Here is a 15761-nt window from a genome sequence, read left to right as displayed (position 1 = left end):
GTTAGGAAGACATACAGGGATGTCCATGCAACACTGTGCAGCCCATAGCAGATGAGATTATACATACAGTCATCATGCAGCTGCACTAGATGGAAGGATTTTTGGATATAATGGCACTTAAGGTGTAAAGGAAAAGCCATATTTCAGAAAAATACACCATCTTATGAACAGATTTCTGATATTATTAAAACATGACATACTGGGTTTAAAAATCTAAAAAGCCTCAACGACATAAGCTGTCAATACAGGCTTCTGAGATAAGATGAAGCGTTAACACAAGTTGTAAACACCACACAAGCTTTTGAAATGGGAATTGATTGTTAATACTGAGACAAAGGCCCTATTGAAGAAGCAAAGGCTTGCTTCCAAGGAGTCTGCAGTTTGGAACCAACACAATAGCAATGCCCAAGTAAAGTGTTAAAAACTGACACTTCGAACAGAAACACAGAACATTAAAAAACCATGTGCCTTTGTAAAAGTAACATCAAATGAAACAAGGAGCCCTGAAGTCTGTAATATAAACAACTAAGATGGCTAGGAAAACAAACACCCTAGTTGAAGTGTTTTTGATTTACATATTATAAAAGATACCTACAGAACACTTTGAAAATATTACATCAATAGATGTACCAAGCAATCACATTGTGTTTGTATTGAAAATGGAACAGTTAATAGACATGATGTCTGCTTATAACCAGTTAAGCCAATATTAAGAATTGAATGGAAGGCCTTCGTAAGAATGGCATCAAATAGATACATCAGTCATAACCATTTTTTATGATAAGTTTTGAAACACCTATACAGTAGATAGGATTCTGAAAGTTAACAGCTGAAATGACAGTAAGATTAGAAAGAATTCAACAGAAGATGACTAGAGATAATTAGCTTACATCAGCAGAAAACTTCAAAGAATAAACCACTAAAAAAGAGTATAAAAATAGAGCTTTCAAATAGAAAGTCAGAAGTCGCTGGAAGGGGCAAGCGATTCTCAGCTTCAGAGTCAGGCTCTGTAAGTTTTTAACTCTTTGAGTCTCGGGGATCAAGAGGTACTCTTATTTGATTTTGGTGGATATTCTGGATTAGAAATAATAAGAAATGAAAAAATGTACAAAGTTAAGATTTGAGAATAAGGATCTCTGAGAATAAGAAATGTAAGCTATTTGTATTTTGAACTGTTAAAGTTGCGATTGACTCACCAGCTATTAACTGTATGTTGGCTCTTAAATAAATCTATATATTTTTAGAATTGTCTCAAATAGTATTTCTGTATCAAACTCGCGAACTCAATTTCTGTACACTCTTTTTGTGAGGAGTTGCAGAATTCTGGGGGGGGTTTCCGGACCCTCATAATATCCGGAAGGTTACAGTCTAGCTAAACTTATTAAAAGTGCTATCTGGAAGATGGTAACATCTTCAAGTCATTCCTTTCCTTTAGAGAGAGATAGCCTGGACCTTTAGACCCAATTAAGTGTCTTATAGAAATCAGCTATCTCTAACTTTAGTTGAAGGTGAACGTCTGGGGAATGCGCCTGATCTGGGGTAGCCCAAAATGGGCTAGAACTAGTAATTATCCCTTCAAAGGATGTGTGTGAAGGAACACTTATGATGCTGTTCCAAAGTTCATCCTGCTGTATAATGGGCATTCATGATAAGCAATCAAAGTACAGTGAGACAGTGTGAGGGGGACGCTCTCTGTACCATGTATGCTTAGTACTTTGTATCAATATAAAGTAATAACCGTAAGCATACCTTGCCTGACTTGGTGAGGCCAATACATTTTTGTGGCCTTGCTTCCAGGTGTGTTAAAAGGTGCTTTGAGTATTGAAATTGGTGGCCTCCTTCTCCCATACATTCTGTGCAGCTTATCAGTGGACTCCTTCTCTGGTACACTTCTTCCAGTAGCATTCCGATGGCCCTATTGCTCAGAAAGAGCTTTCTGTGTGCTGCATTACTTCTTGCAGACATCTTACAGATGCTTGAGGCTCCCAACATTAAAAATTGGGGATAGGATAGACACTCCCCTGCAAGTTGCCGTAGGTCCTTAAATCCTGCAACAACATGCAATTTCCTATCCACGGAAGAGCAAGCTCCCAGTGACAGATGTTCTTAATGTTGGAAGCTTGCTGCCTGCATGATAAAGAGGCTGGCTCCAAATGTTCCTGTGGGGTTAGCACAGAAATGGGCAAGTGGATACAAATCATGCACCAGCCAGTCAGAGGCTTGTCAGGAAAGTATATGCAGGTTTGATATGTGTAGTCCTTATTGACATATCTCTCACAAATACGTAACGCTGAATACCTATTCCTGCCCGTTTCCCTTTATTGTAACACACTGGGGTAAATGTTATGATGTAGCGCTCCCGACACAGAGTTTAACATGATGGAAGTGCAGATCAAGAATTCTAGTATGGAGGTCAGCATGCCTGAACCAGGAGCCAATGTAGGTCAGCGAGCACAGGGGTGCTGGATTAAAGTGACTTGGTGCGAGTTAGGACATGGGCAGCTGAGTTTTGGATGACCTCAAGTTTATGTAGGGTAGAGGCCAGCCAGGAGTGCGTTGGAATAGTCAAGTCTAGAGGTAACAAAGGCATGGATGAGGGTTTCAGCAGTGGATGAGCTGAGGCAGGGGCAGAGATGGGCAATGTTACGGAGATGGAAACAGGCAGTCTTAGTGATGGCACGGATATGTGGTCAGAAGCTCATTTTAGGGTCAAATATGACATCAAGGTTGCAAACAGTGTGGTTTAGCTCAGACAGATGTTAGGAAAAGGGATGGTGTCAGTGGTTAGGGTACGGAGTTTGTGGCGGGGACCGAAAACAATGGCTTTGGTTTTCCCAATATTTAATTGGAGAAAATTTCTGCTCATCTGCTTAATATTCATTCATATGACACTCCAGTGCAGTACTGAGGGAGTGCTGAACTGTCGGAGGTGCCGTCTTTCAGATGAGACGTTAAACCGAGGCCCCGTCTGCTCTCTCAGGTGGGTGTAAAAGATCCCATGGCACTATTTCAAAGAAGAGCAGGGGAGTTATCCCCGGTGTCCTGGGGCCAATATTTATCCCTCAATCAACATCACTAAAACAGATTGCCCGGTCATTATCACATTGCTGCTTGTGGGAGTTTGCTGTGCGCAAATTGGCTGCCACTTTTCCTACATTACAACAGTGACTACACTTCAAAAAGTACTTAATTGGCTGTAAAGCACTTTGGGACATCCAGTGGTCGTGAAAGGCGCTATATAAATGCAAGACTTTCCTTCTTTTCATATGTATTCTATATTTTGAATAAATAATGAATTATTACAAGCTAATAAGACACCCTCACCATTATATGAATAATTATGAATGATATATAGTTTATTAATTGTTTTAGTCCACCTAATTTTCCAACCTGGCATCTGATTAATCGGTGAAGTACATCTCACCCTTGACTGTCGTGTCAACCCTGCCCGGAAGGCAAGGTTCTCATTGAAGTTTTTTTCCCAGATGAAACTACATGGTACTGGTACACTCCTTCCAGGTGAAACAGCGATTTACTTGTACTTCTTGCCATTTAGTATGCTGTATTCGCTGCTCACGATGCAGTCTCCTCTATATTAGGGAGACCAAACACAGATTGGGTGACCGCTTTGCGGAACACCTCCGTTCAGTCTGTAAGCGTGACCCCGAGCTTCCGGTCGCCTGTCAATTTAATTCCCTGCTCCACTTCCACTCTGACCTCTCTGTCCTCGGCCTCTTACACTGTTCCAATGAAGCTCAACGTAAGCTCGAGGAACAGCACCTCATCTTTCGATTAAGCACTTTACAGCCGTCTGGACTCAGCATCGAGTTCAACAATTTCAGACCATAACCTCTGCCCCATCATTATTTTTTTTCTCTCTCTCATGGCAGCTTTGATCATTCTGCCATTGCCATTTACACTTTTTTTTCTTAACTTGTCCCATTACCATCTCCTTTTGCCTTGCACCATCATCCCTTTTGTCATTTAATCTCTCCTGCCTTCCATCCTATCACAGACCTTCCCTTTTGTTCTTTCCTTTCCTTCCCCTTTCCCTGCCCCTACACTTGCTTAAAAACCTGTTACATCTCCAACTTTTTCCAGTTCTGACGAAGGGTCATCAACCTGAAACATTAACTCTGTTTCTCTCTCCACAGATGCTGCCTGACCTGCTGAGTATTTCCAGCATCTTCTGTTTTTATTCTTGGTACTGGTCATTGCTTGACTCGATTTAATTTTGAACGAATCCTAATTGCGACAATTTACAAATTAATGAAGGCTCAGGATGATTGTGATATGATGATGGGAATATTTCAAATGCTGGAAAATGCATCAGCTGAAGTGTGAATAATCCAAATTTTCGAGGGAACATAACAGCCACACACGACGTGCTATCCAGCCACTTCTAGAGGTGATACTGCACAACTGCAGCTGGCTGTCTTATCAGCTCTGTGCTGACATTTAAATCTATAAAAATGAAGTTTAATAGTTCCCCATGGCCTATGGATAAAGAACAGCCCCCCACACCACTCTCCCCTCCAAAAGGTCCCAAGTAGGATTCTTGGTCTGTGAGAATGGGTTCTTCTTAACTCTGGCATCCTTCACAGTCAAATAACCTTCTCTTACTGTGGTGTCTCTAACATAAAGGTTGGCCCCTATTATATTTTTATAATTTTTTATCCACACTTTTGGTTTGTGCCTTTTCCTTTTTTTTCTCTCTCCCACATGGCAGCTGTCTCTCGCTCTGCCAGCGCATTTCACACTTCATCCAGAGCCATTGTTTGTTTCTTTACCTGTCCTATTACCATCTCGTCTCACCTTGAATATCTCTTAATGTCTCTTCTTTCATCCCCTCCCCCATTTCCCAGCCCCCAAACTGCCGTTTAATCTGTTTCTTTTCCTGCCTTTTTTTCTCAGTTCTGAAGAAGGGTTTCAACCTGAAACGTTGACTCTATTTCTCTCTCCATGGATGTCGCCTGGCCTGCTGAGTTTTTCCAGCGTCTCCTGTTGTTATTTCGGATTTCAAGCATCCGCAGTATTTTGCTATCATAAAGGTTGACCACTTGGCTGAGGTACCACAGGAGTGGTGTATCCAGCACAGGTCAATGCCTTCAGAGGGGGAAGGAAGAAAATTGTTTAAAAAAATGAAATTTAAGAAGTTCCCATGCAAACCACAAGTAGTATGAAACTATCTCCAGGATGAGGTCTCACACCACTTACCTAAATACAGTTTGGGTGATTTCACACTCAAATTACACTACACAGTAAACACTGATGTGAAGATGAAACAGCTTTGTGTCGATATGGCCTGTATAGTACAGCTGTCCATAAAAGATTTGGAAAATGAATTGAGCATCAACACGGAATAGACTATGACGTACTGTAAGATCCTAAAGGACTGAAGTAACAGGTTAAAGTAAACTCAACCCTCCTTTAGAAAGCATTAAAAAAAAACATGAAGAGAAACCAGAAATTGAGGGAAACAGAATGTGAATTAAGGAGCATTTCCCTACTAAGTATCGCTGCTTCCATTTTCATAAAAGAAAACAGTTCTGTTTGTCATCATTTATTTTAGAAAGCGCATATGCAACGCTGCAGACTGGCTCTTGTCAAAGTGACTAAACGGAAATAAAAGATGACAAGGTAAGCGTACTGTTCTTCGAGAACCCTTTCCAGAAGTTCGTCAGTTATGTACGAATCCTTTATACGTTTAGAAACCAAGGATCTTGCCATGAATCTCAGCAGGCATTCCTCAGAGGCAGGGTTAATCTCATGTTTGGCTTTTTTGGAGATTAATTCTGAAATATTCGGGGAAGTTGTTGGGATTAGGTATTTATTAACCAGCTGTACGGTGTCAGGAAGTCTGGAGGAGATAATGCGATTAAACAGATTATTTGTAAGACAGATTTTTGACTTCAGAATAAATATGTTATTACTGAAAGAACAAAATGAGAGCAAAGTAGTAAAATGCCTTAATGAACGTTTTAATTTATAACCTTCCTATGAAATTCTGAAGACAATGCTGTAAGGCAGTTGCTAATGAGGTAGAAATTCCGATCCCTACGGGTGGGTACGCACTGTGTACTCACCCGTAGGGCCAATGGAAATGCCAGTTTTAGGCATGCACTGCGCATGTGCTGGAAACCGACATTTCCGATTTGTCAAGAAAGCTCTTGACAGATCCTCCGCCTGCCCGGGAGCAGGGCCTCTGCGGGTGGAGAGTTCCGTTTTTTGGAGACCCTCCGCCCGCAGAAAACACTAAACAATTCTTGCGCCTGGCCAGGAGATAAGAGTTGAAAAAAGTAAAAAAAAAAAAAGAAATTTCCACTGATTTATCATTTAAAAATGCTTTAAAGAAAGGTAAGTTTATTTTTAGCCACGTTAAAACTTTAATTATATTTTCCAAAAAATAAAATTTTTGTTTAAAATACTTAATTTATGTAATTTAAAGTCATTTTAAAAATGTGATTTAAAAAAAACAATTTATTTAAAGTTTTACTATGTTTTGGGGGTGATCTCTATTCATATATTTGACGGGTCTTCCTGTCAAATGTATGAAGGGAGATTCCCTTCTCTGATTGGCTCCCCATGGCCCACGTGATCCCAGGGACGCTGCGAACCGCCCGCGCCCTGGGATACATGGGCCCTGTGCACCGGCAGTTTGGAGAGGCCCAGCAACGGAACTCTGCGCCTCCCGGGAGCCCTCCGGTCCAGGCGCAGATTTTTCCAGATCGCAGCCCTCCGGCTGCGGGAGGCCTGCCAACGGAATTTCTGGGCCAATGTTTTTGTATCATTTTCATTTACCAGGGTTTATTAAACCCACAAATCATTAAACATTTTCTAGAGCCTGGGGATAAATTTTAATTTTGGGCGCAATCAGGAAATTGGGCGCAAACTGCACTTGAAATTGCGCTGGTTAGGTTACAGTTCAAGTTCCACTAAAATGCATTCAGTGGATACTCGATTTACGCTTGACGTAACTTGCGTTTAAAATTCCTCGATCTTCTACGCTGGTCCGGCCACTCGGATTGCGTTGATAAAACTAGCACAAACTAGTGGAAATTCTACCCTCTACCTTTTCCGCTCCTTCTGATTTCAGCCTATTTTGGCTTTAATTACATTACAGCAATTCAATTAACTTAAGGAATGTATTTCGTCAAAGTATCCCTTACTGTAGAATTATGACTGAAACTCATTGTGGCTATAAAATGAAAGAAAAGATACATATCTTTGGAAAGTTGTTGAGGGGTTTGAGATTGTCAAGGGTTACAGGTGAAGATTATGTCATACACATGATTGGAGGACAGCACCAAAAGATATAAATTCCTTTGGAACCACTTCTATATGTATGATGCACAGAGCTGTTGAAATATTGAAAAAAGGATTGCCAAAAATGAAGCTGACTTATTTTGCTCCTGACTAACGTGTGTGTGTGGTATAAGCAGAAACTCATGGTTTATAGACATTCTCCAATTCACAACTGGGCTCTGACGTGGCTCTTAGCTCATTCATAATGTCAGGTCACTTACAGACCAACATAAATATCTGATGGGTCTTTATATATCCTGTGTTCAAACATATGGATTTAACCAATGCTTCAAATCATGCAGAATCCAAATGTATCTTATAGTATTTTGTAGTAAATACTAGGCAACAGATGAATGATAGTAAAAATTTTAAATAAGGTATAATTGATATATAAGACATTATCACGCCCCTAGATTCATAAAGCATTTTAATTTGTGAATAAAATGTGCGGTTAACTAGCACATTCTTCTACAGCAAATATAGTTGGATAATGAATGACTAAGCTCTCGAATTTATCATCGGGTTAGTTGACAGCGCAATTCACAACAGCAGAAAAAAGCAAAAACTCAATTTGCACCTGCAGCCAAACAAATGTACTGAACGTACCAACTTTAAGTGTCCGTGTTTGTAGTGTCAGACTCAATCTTCCAGTGAAACGATACAGACATGTGCAAGGGAAATGAGCATATGGGAACCTGGCTGTCTAACAAACACAGTTCTGTTTTGCAGAGAGAGAGAGGCCTGAAGATGAGTAATCTCAGGAAACAGGCTGTGCGGGTCTCAGATTACAGGCTCTGCCGGCAATCAGAAATTACAAAGTAAATAGGGAAGGGCAGAGGCTGCCCAGCTATGCTCAGTGTAGGGACCCCCCCACCCGCCCCCTGAAGTGAAATTGGCAACATAGCAATTTGATCGTCTGACCAAATTGAAAACAAGAAAATCCGATAAATTGAGAAAAATTCTGACATTTCAAGGTCAAAAGAAAAAATATATATAATCAAGGTAGGTTATATTACCTTGGAGCATGTTGGTTTAAAGAGTAATTTTCCTTCGGCCAACTGATTGATACAGACCTCATCTCTGGACACGATACATCTTTGCTGTTAGACTACACTATCAGTCGGTGAACCGTAAGGCGTGGAGTACAAAGCACAGCTGTAAGACCAGAATTATACTGTGTTCAGCTCCTGCCTGCGACTTGCATTCTGCCTTCCAAGAGAAAGCTGATATTCATGTGCAATCTTTTGCGCTCCCAGCAATTATTTTTTCAATGTTAGAAGAGAGCGGGCTGCCATATCCATGTTCTTAATAGTGTTAAGTTTATAAAGTGCCTGCATACTTGCTAAACTCGGCTTCACACCAGACTGGAGTTCGAATCCACTGAGTGCCAATCCCAAATAGTGCAAGATAGTTTTGTGAATAACGTATGAGGAGAGATTGGGTCGATTAGGCTTATATTCGCTAGAGTTTAGAAGAATGAGAGGGGATCTCATTGAAACTTATAAAATTCTAACAGGACTAGACAGGCTAGATGCAGGAAGGATGTTCCCGATGGCGGGGGAGTCCAGAACCAGGGGTCACAGTCCAATGATAAGGGGTAAGCCATTTAGGACTGAGATGAGGAGGAATTTCTTCACCTGTGGAATTCTCTACCACAGAAGGCAGTTGAGGCCAATTCATTAAATATATTCAAGAAGGAGTTGGATATATTTCTTGAGGCTAAAGGGATATGGGGAGAAAGCAGGGACAGGGTACTGAATTTGGATGATCAGCCATGATCGCATTGAATGGCAGAGCAGGCTCGAGGGGCCGAATGGCCTACTCCTGCTCTGCCATTCAATACTCTTCTATGTTTCTATGTTTCTATGTGAGGGATATCTTATCTGCTTGGATTTGGGGCACTTGGGAATCAAATTTGGACCTGATTCCTGAGGGACACTGCCACTTTCATGGTGATGTACATCCCAAACCGATTTAAACTGATGTAAAAGGAGCAGTAAAATTGCAGCCTTTGATGGCCTCGGTTCATATTTCTTTTTGGACTGCTATTTTTATTTTGTGTTCAATCTGATGTTACTAAGAAAAGACATGCTGTGATTGAGGCCATGTGAAATGGGCATTTTATTGGAAATGTTAGAGAAAAACTGATGATGTTTCTGTTGTTGGACGAAGCATTTTATCTTAATGTGAAAATTCCACACAGAAAATATTCTTCGGCCTAAACGTGAAAGTTTTGCTCTTGTAAAGGCAGCAAGTGGCAAGAATTCTCAGCAAAATAACAGATAAAAACAACCCTCAAAGACAACTTCAGCACATCAAGAACTTAATAGCACACGGAGAGCTTCTGTATGATTATACCGGGTCAACCAAAGAGCTAACGGTTGAGGCTTAAATGGGATTATTTGGATGAAACAGAAATCTCATTGTTCTTATAAATCACAACAGCAATTTAACATTGTGGTTGGAAAGTCCTACTTACTAAAGAGCAATTGACAGCACAATCAAATTGTACTCACTGTACATATATTTCCAGATACAAGTTAATTACGGATCCAGTATAAAGCTCATCTATATTGTTGTCATTCATCAAATAGAACTCTTCAAATTCTGAAATAGAAACAGAAAATGCTGGTAATACTCAGCAGGTCAAGCAGCATCTGTGGAGTGAGAAACAGAGTTGAGGGGGGCGATTTTGCCAGCCCTGGGGAGGCGGGTATGGAGGTGGGCCTGCCGTGAAAATGGCAGAATTTGAGGACAGGTGCCCAACCCACCTCCATGCCACCTTCCCAGGAGGTGGGTAGCCATCCCACGCCGGGTCCCGTCTCCTTGGAGGCGGGAAGGGATTAAAGCCTATTAACTGCCTGTTAACAGGTAGGTAACAGGCAGAAAATAGGATTTTCCCCTTTTTGCCCTCACAAGTGCAGGCTTCCCAAAGGCTCCGAAGCCCACCAGCTCAGCGAGGTGAGTAGGGGTCTGCGGGGGTTGCAAAAGTGTGGTGTGAAGGTAAGTGATGGGTGCAAGAGTGTAGAGGTGAGTATCTGAGGTAAGTGCAAAGTGTTATTAAAAGTGTACTTACCTTTGTTTCTTCCTGCAGGCTTCAGTCGGTTTGTATGCAGACAGTCTTGGACCTCCGTGTTGGGAATGACAGGTGGCCGTTGCATTCAGAGACACAACCACCTTCTCAATTCTGTTAAAGAAAGAAGTTTGATGGGGTCTTGTATTCAAGACCTCATCAAACTGCAGAGAATGTCACAGTTTGACAGCTTCACAGAACTGTCAAACGAAGACAATTCATCTGTCAAAATTTTTGACAGATGAAACGTCATACGTTGATGTGCTCTGCGACAGGCTTTCCCTTAATTGGCCTGCTAAGCCCGCTGGGTGGGCTTAACAAAGTAAATCAAGGGAAAATAGCGTGGGTTGGCCAGAAGTTGATGGAGGCGGGACTGAAACCCGACAAGTGGGAGTCCCGTCTCCAAAAGCTCCCCATTGGCAAAATCACCCCCAACATTTCAGGTCAATGACCTTTCCTCAGATCTGGAAAAAGTTAGAGTTGTAACAGATTTTAAGCAGGTGCAGAGGCAGGGAAAGGGGGAAGGGGAGGAAAGAACAAAAGGGAAGGTCTGTGATAGGCTGGAAGGCAGGAGTGATTAAAAGACAAAAGGGATGATAGTACAAAGCAAAAGGAGATGGTAACGGGACAAGTAAAGAAATAAAAGGTGAGTCTAGAAGAGGTATAAATAGGAATGGCAGAATCATCAACAGCTGCCATGTGAAAAAATAGGGTCAGAGGTTATGGTCTGAAATTGTTGAACTCGATGTTGAGTCCAGAAGACTGTAAAGTGCCTAATCGAAAGATGAGGTGCTGTTCCTTGAGCTTACGTTGAGCTTCGCTGGAACAGTGTAAGAGGCTGAGGACAGAGAGGTCAGAGTGAGAGTGGAGTGGAGAATTAAAGTGACAGGCGACCAGAAGCTCGGGGTCACGCTTACGAACTGAATGGAGGTGTTCCGCAAAGCGATCACCCAATCTGCATTAAGTCTCCTGAATGTAGAGGAGACCGCATCGTGAGCAGCGAATACAGTATACTAAATTGCAAGAAGTACAAGTAAATCGCTGTTTCACCGGGAAGGGGTGTTTGGGGCCCTGGACAGTGGGAAGGGAGGAGGTAAAAGGGCAGGTGTTGCATCTCCTGTGCTTGCACGGGAAGGTGCCATGGGAATTCTGAGGTGTCCTGGTTTACAAGTGATAACATGGACTGGACTCTTCTAGATTTGTTGTCATTGGTACATACGAACATACAAAAAATGATGGACAGGAAAAGACCTACCAGCAATGTTCCCATTAAGTTTGTTTAATTTAGTTCAAAATTCCGCACATGCGCGGTTTTTCTATCTAAAAGCTGGCTCACCGGCTGCGCGGGTTCTGCAGAGCACTACACGGCCGCACAAATGTCATGTCTTCTACATCACAATATATACACGCCCCACACGGTCCGGAAGCCACGTAATCTCCTGGGAGAGGAGAGGAGAAGAAAACAGATAAAAATCCAGGCCAATTCGAGGGGAAAAAAATCTGAAAAATTCCTCTCCAACCCCCTTAGGCAATCAAAACTAGTCCAAGAGACCACTCTGGTCCTGATTAACATTACCAGGTACCTACTTCTTTTAGAAACAGGTCCAGCTCTCACTTCAAGGAACTCAGTGAATCAGAGTTCACCACACAAGCCGGAAGCCTGTTCCCTAGGTCCACTGTTCTCTGGGAAAAGAACCATCCGCTAACATCTCACCTGGTTCTGCCTTTACATACCTGGAGATTGTGACCCTGGACCCCTCTAACATATTTAGTTGAAACAAACTGTCTCGTCAAACACAATCTAGCCCCTTCGTCATCTTATAAACCTCAATCAATTCAACCTTAAGTAGGCTTCTCCAAAATGTAGAGACCCGGGTCTTTGAGCCTATCTTGGCATCTAAGTTGCTTCAAAATAGGAATTAATCTTGTGGCCTTCCTCTGCAACCTTTCCAAAGCCTCAGTGTCACCCACCATGTGAGGAGACCAAGTGGGCCAAGATCCACTTAGTTCATCTGAGACACAACTGGAATCATTGGGGCGAATTTTAACCCCCAAAAATGGTCGGTTGGGGTTGGGTCAGATGGTAAAATTCAAAAAAATCTCAAACCCAACCCCAACCCACCTACTTCCGGGTTTAACCGAGGTGGGACAAGGGCTGGGCAGCCAACCTGCTCCCAGGAGGCGGGTTGGCAATGTAAATATTTTAATGAGGCTGGCGGCCTCTGATTTAACCTGCTTTGCAGGTTTAACAGTGGCTGGCTGGGTTCCCCAGGCCTCAGCAAACTCACCAGCTGAAGGGAGGCGAGGACAACTTCAGGTGAAGGTAAATGCCTTCACAGCACTGCGTGTGGGCCAGGCAGAGAAGGAGTGCTTCCCTCCGACCCCACAAACTTATTCCCATCAGAACCACCTCCCCCCCTACAAAGAGCCCCGGGGTCAGGGGTCAGGGATCGCACTGCCTCGCCCCGCCACCAGGATTGGGATTTGGACCCCCCACCCCAATGATCCCAGTAGCTGCTGCTGGCTCCCTACCTGCTCCTGCGGCCTGCTCCGGAGTCCTCCCCGCCCGACTGGAAACCAAGCCTGTCAATCAGGCTGCCGTCCGGGCAGGAAACCTGTCAGGTACAAAAGATACACGCTGTGGAGTTAAAACTGTCAATATCGGGGTCATTATGTTTTGTAATGAGACACCATTTTTCCCTTGATGGTGTTTGTGAAGTTGTAGCTTTTCCTGTTCGAAGCAGGTCTGATAATGAGTAAGTTTTATCTGTCCCAACCTACCACATCAAATAAGATTCTGTAGTATTTACTAGATATAGCAATTAAAAAGTTCTTGATCAAGGATTTCCAAAGAATTAAGTATTATTTAGTGCCATATAACTTCATAGAGCTCTGATCAGAGACATTGGAGTTCCTTTTAAAACTTCCTGAGCCATAGAGGTCTTTTCCTGCTTAGTTTAAATATAATTCCCAAAGGTCTTGTACAAAATTGTTGTAGACCATGGACATTGCCAGGTCATGAATGGACTTTTCGCTTTCTATTGTTGCATCTATATTCGAGGGTGCAGCTATTAGAAAGATGAAAGAGGAGAGTTGCTATCATAAAGATGAGAGTGTGTTTGGTCCCACTTTTCCTCATCTTGATGAAAGATCTGCTGAGTGTTAGCAGAAATTAAATTAACAGCATAAATGCCATTGTTCCCTTTGGTGAGTGTCTCACCTTCTACAGAATGCATAATTCCCCATTTGGAAGTCAAATAGAAACCAAATTACTAGAGGAAGTCAATCAGAACTGAAGGATGGGTGGTCAAATGGTGCATTATCTTCAGCACTGAAAAGACAAATCAATAAATGTGTCAAGAACGATTGACTCTGATGTTGTCTATCCACATCTACACTATAAGGTTGGAAAATTCACAAACAAATAATGATGAAGATTGAAAACACAACGAGAAGAAAGTAACAAGCTTTTGTGATAATTCTATCAATGATGTCAGTATTCTACAAAGCCTAGTGCCTAGTGATGAAACAGTGTTGTGTTTGGTAAGCTTTAGATAAACCATACCTCTTGCACTCTGTTGAGTACAGTTCAAAGCCAAGTGGACTGGTGTTTTAGTTAAGGATGCCCTATTCCATGATAATATTTACCTTCTCTCAACTTTGAAGAGATATGATTGCCATCATTGGCGGTCGTGCCTTCAACTGCCTAGGCCCTAAACTCTGGAATTCCCTCCCTAAACCTCTCCGCTCTTCTCTCTCCTCCTTTAAAACACTCCTTAAAATCTATCTCTTTGATGAAGCTTTTGATTGCCTTTCCTAATATCTCCTTATGTGGCTCGGTGTCAAATTTTGTTTGATAACGCGCATGTAAAGGGCTCGAATTTCTAAGCCCCGTCGAGGCGGGTTTGGAGGTGGGAGTGGGGGAAAATTGCAGAATCGGGGGGGGCACAAACCCTTCCCGCCCCCAAACTGCCTCCATGCCCATTTCCCAGGAGGCGGGTGACATAAGAAAACTACTAAGCACTTGATTTGAGTATAAAACAAGGCTTTAATCAACTGTTTCACAACCATGAGATTCTAGTTACATCACTAGTTCCTGGTTACAAAAATGCCCTGGGCAAGCTGGGCCCACACCCGAGTATTTATACTCCTTGGACGGCGCCACCAGCTGGCCGCCCAGTGTTATCTCATGAGTCATTTCTACATGAATGGTAAGATTCATGACATTCATCCCGCCTGAAAGATTTAGAAGTCCGATGACTTTCTTCTAGCGGATTAGGCGGACCACGAATAGCCGCAGTCTTTTAGATCTTTGTTTGTGGCTGGAAGGCACGTCTCCTCGGACCGTGTCTTGGTCCCTGGGTCGTTTGGTCCGTACTGGTAGATCGACAGGGCCCGTGTCGTCTTGATCAACCTGAGGGGGACTGGGGAGATCGTGACTCCGGGTGCGGGTCCCCACAGGCGCAGAGCTGGCTTCATCTTGTTTGGTAGCTGGGGATTGACCGGCATCCTGGCTTTGGGTGGCCATCCCGCGGGGAGCGCTCAGCTCCCCGAGTTGATCTGGTGGAGTAGCTGGCAGATCCCTTGATGTCCCAGGTAGGGCGTCATCCTCAAAGGAGCGCAGAGTCTCGGCATCATTACTATGGGTCCCTCTATCAGTTGGGTCTGTGGGACCGGTTGGAAAGGGAGCCAGATCTTGGAGTGAAACGGTGGACTCCCGGTCATCAGGGTACCGCACGTGTGCGTATGTGGGATTAACGTCTGTTAGTTCCACCTCGTCGATGAGGGGGTCGTTTTTGGAAGATCGGACGAATCTTCGGAGCAGCATGGGGCCGGGAGCTGCCAACCATGACGGTAGGGACGTCCCATGAGTGGAGTGATGCTGGAACCTGAAGAATTGCTCGTGAGGAGTGACATTGGTGGACGTAGAAAGAAGAGACCTGATGGAATGCAACACGTCAGGGAGCAGTTTCCCACTGCTGGCCTGGTAGGTTGCGTGACCTCAGTGCAAGATGAACAGCGTCCCAAATGATAGCGTGTATCTCTCAACCTGTCCGTTACTGATGGGATGATACGGTGTTGTTTTACTTGTGGCGATTCCCCGTTGGGAAAGATAACTTTTGAGTTCGCTTGACATGAAGGAGGGACCCCAATCAGAGTGGATGAAATTGGCCGTAGCGCAAAGGGAAAAGACCTGACCGAGGCATTTGATCACTGTGGAAGTAAGCATCTTGGGACAGGGGAAAGCAAAGGGAAAGCATGAATACTCGTCCACCATAGTAAGTAAGTAGGTGTTTCGCATTGAGGAAGGCAATAGCCCTTTAAAGTCAATGCTGAGTCGCTGCATAGGCTGTATAGCATGTATGAGCGAGCCATCCGATGG

The sequence above is a fragment of the Somniosus microcephalus genome, chromosome 24 (genome assembly GCF_052327205.1).
Source record: "Somniosus microcephalus isolate GS21.2 chromosome 24, FLI_Smic_1.0, whole genome shotgun sequence".
Taxonomy (NCBI): Eukaryota; Metazoa; Chordata; class Chondrichthyes; order Squaliformes; family Somniosidae; genus Somniosus; species Somniosus microcephalus.
This window is presented reverse-complemented; position numbering follows the sequence as displayed.